This window comes from Arachis duranensis, chromosome 3 (assembly GCF_000817695.3).
Source record: "Arachis duranensis cultivar V14167 chromosome 3, aradu.V14167.gnm2.J7QH, whole genome shotgun sequence".
Taxonomy (NCBI): Eukaryota; Viridiplantae; Streptophyta; class Magnoliopsida; order Fabales; family Fabaceae; genus Arachis; species Arachis duranensis.
The window spans coordinates 70725687-70729575 of record NC_029774.3 but is presented as its reverse complement, the minus strand read 5'-3'; positions in this window follow the sequence as shown (position 1 = coordinate 70729575).

Sequence of the window (3889 nt, the reverse complement as noted above, 5' to 3'; positions counted from 1 at the left end):
AAACCTTGATGTTAAGGTAGCTGGAGAGAAAAGATTACTCCAGTTGAATGACCTAGAGGAGTTCAAACTCAATGCTTTCGAAAATGCTAAAAAGGTGTCCCAAACCAACTAAAGAGAGGAGATCCCAAACCAGTTGCTAGGGGCTGGCTGGATTTCATTGGGCGTTCTATACTCCCCACCGGTAACCACTCTGAAGTCACTATAAAAAGGGCAGTGATGATTCACTGTATCATGCTGGGAAAAGAAGTGAAGGTTCCTCAGCTGATTCCTTGTGAAATTTACATATTTGCAAACAAGGAATCCACTGAGGCCAAATTAGCTTACCCAAGCTTGATTAGTCTGTTATGTATAGATGCGGGGGTAAAGATAGGTGTGGATGAGTATATCCCAGTTGAAAGCCCAATCACCAAAAAGGTAATGGATGGACCTTAAGTTCAAGACAACCCCATCAAGAGGAGGGCGCATGAGATCTTCCCAGAAATTTCTCAATTTGACTAGTGGGCCCGCTTAGAAGCATCTGTCACCAAGCTGCAAGAACCTATGGATCAACTCAAAGAAGAGCAGCAGAATCAAAACAGCATGCTCTACAAACTGCTCAAAGAACAAGAGAAGCAAGGGCATGAGATTCAGGAGCTAAAGCGCCAGAAGCTATCCCTTGAAGAGCAAGAAATTCCTCAATTTGACTAGTGGGCCCGCTTAGAAGCATCTGTCACCAAGCTGCAAGAACCTATGGATCAACTCAAAGAAGAGCAGCAGAATCAAAACAGCATGCTCTACAAACTGCTCAAAGAACAAGAGAAGCAAGGGCATGAGATACAGGAGCTAAAGCGCCAGAAGCTATCCCTTGAAGAGCCAGACATCCCACAGATTGAAGGAGCACCTCTCTCTCAAAATAAAGGTTGTTGAGTCCTAACTCTGTGATAACTTTTGTTAGTAGAGACCTATTTTAAGAGTTACATGAGCATTAGTATTAGAGTCATTTATTTTTATGTCTCTAATTATTATTCCATAAGTATTAATAGCATTTAAATTTCCATTTTAATAAAATTCGAATTGCATGAGTAGTATTTAATTTTTATTTTTCGCTATAATTTACTCTTCTTATCATCATCAAACATGAATAGAATAGTAGATTTTTTTTAGAAGACTAAGGGTGCAAACTTTTCGAGTATATAATAAGAAAAATTCAAATTAATTATATGTGGTGGCATCACTTTAGCTCTCTGAAGGAATGCATAAATAGAGCATATTTTCTTTATATACTGAAATTTAAGTAATGCTTGGTGACGTTAGGATTTTTGCTAGTAAAAAATTTTATAAAAATAGTCGTGTTGTAGATATAGATTCTAAACCAACAGAAATTCCTTCGTGCAAACGTTTTAGTTGTCACAAGTAACAAACTCCTAAATAAATTGATAACCGAAGTATTTAAATCTCGGGTCGTCTTCTCAAGGAATTGCTGGGAGGTATGTTCTTATTATTGGTTATATGTTTTGTAAATCGGGGGTTTTGAGAATGAGGAGCAGATATGATAAATGACAAGTAAACTAAATAAATGACAGTAAAATAAACTCTTGGCAAGGTATGAGAAATTAGAAGTCCTATCCTAGTTATCCTTATCAATGATGACGAAAATTGAATCTTAACTCCACTTAGTTAACCTCTGCTGTTGCAAAGGAAGGTCAAGTGGCTAATTAGTTTGATCCTTAAATCCTAGTTAATTCCTAAAAAAAGGTTGGGATTATAGAAGTTCAAGCTAATTACTAAAGATAGCGGTTATCGATCACGTTGAGTTTGATAACTCAAGAGTTACTGATTTCCTAACCAAAGCCAAGAATGTGGAAAGCTGAATTGAAATCATAAATCTAAAAACATCTCAATAATGTATAATCCTAACATGAAAAGTTCATAACCCAATTGGGCAACATAAATCAAATACCAATAAAAGCATTAAAGTATCTAAAATAAGAGATAAATATAAAGTAAAGGAAATATTGAACCTGATAAAGAGTTGAATTAAATTCTAATTTCTAAAAATCCTACCTAAATCCTAAGAGAGAGGAGAGAACCTCTCTCTCTAAAAACTACATCTAAAACTAAAATTATGAATTATGAGAGCATGATTATGAATGGAAGCATTCCCCCACTTTATAGCCTCTAATCTGTGTTCTCTGGGCCAAAAACTGGGTCAGAAACAGCCCAGAAGTCACTTCCAGTGCTTTCTGATCCGTACAGGTCGCGGCCAAGTGACGCGGAGGCGTCATCTACGCGTCCGCGCGGATTGCAGTTCGCAGATGCTACGCGGGTACGTCATTCACGCGTTCGTGTCACCTAACTTCGGGGCAGCTATGGCAAATTATATATCAAATCGAAGCCCCAGACGTTAGCTTTCCAACGCAACTAGAACCGCATCCTTTGGACCTCTGTAGATAAAGTTATAGCCGTTTGAGTGAGAAGAGGTCAGGCTGGACAGCTTAGCAATTCCTCCAACTTCTTGTATTCCTTCCACTTTTGCATGCTTCCTTTTCATCCTCTAAGCCATTCATGCTCTATAATATCTGAAAATACTTAACACACATATCAAGGCATCTGATGGTAATAAGAGAGGATTAAACATAGGGAACTTAAGGCAAAAGAAGCATATTTTCAATAAAAGCACATAATTAGGAAGGCAAATGTAAAACCATGCAAATAGTATGAATAAGTGGGTAAAGAGTTGATAAAATCCACTCAATTAAGCACAAGATAAACCATAAAATAATAGTTTACCACTTGGCTCTTGAAAGAATGAGGTAAACAGAAAGATGTTATTGATAACCAAAGCTTGCTTCAAGCTGGCAATCTCCGTGGGATCGACCCTTACTCGCGTAAGGAATTATTACTTGGACGACCCAGTGCACTTGCTAGTTAGTTGTGTGGAGTTGCAAAAGTGTGATTGCAATTCCGTGCACCACTCTAGCTCCACAGTTCCTTCACATTGTTCTTCTTCTAAAACCCCTTGAACTATCTGTCCTATAGTGTCCACCATCATGCATTCTCCTATGGGTTTCTTGGGATAACTCATTGCCTTAAAGACGTTGAAGACCATTTTTTCTTCATGCAATCTCAAGACTAGTTCCCCTTTTTTCACATTAATAATAACTCCAGCAGTAGCTAGTTATGGCCTTCCTAGGATGATTGACGTGTTAGCCTCCTCTTCCATATCCAGCACAACAAAGTTAGCTGGGAAAATGAATTCTCCCACTTTCACCAGCAAGTCCTCTACTACCCCATGTGGAAATTTGAATGTTCTGTCAGCCAATTGGAGTGCCATTCTTGTTGGCTTGACTTCCTCAATCTTCATCCTCCTCATCATGGTTAGGGGCATGAGGTTGATGCTAGCTCTCAGATCACACAAGGCTTTCTCAATATTGATATCCCCTATGATGCAGGGGATTTGGAAACTCCCTGGATCTTTCATTTTCTTGGGAAGCTTCTTTTGTATGATGTCACTACACTCCTCAGTTAGCACTATGGTCTCTTTTTATCCCCAGTTCCTTTTTCTTGTCATGAGCCCTTTCAGAAATTTGGCATAAAGTGGCATTTGCTCCAATGCTTCAGCAAATGGTATGTTGATTTAGAGCTTTTTAAAGATCTCAGAATCTAGAGAACTGACCATCCTTCCCATCTTTCCTCAGCCTCTGAGGATATGGTGCCTTTGGCACATAAGGCTTCAAGATTGGCTTTGGTGAGGATGGGACAAGGATCTCTTCTTTATTATTGTTTACATGCTTCTCTACAGCTTCTTCTTCATGGTTATCCTGGCTCGGGGTTGCTTCTTCTACAACTTTCCCACTTCTAAGTGTGATGGCCTTGCACTCCTCTCTTGGGTTGGCAATGGTATCACTGG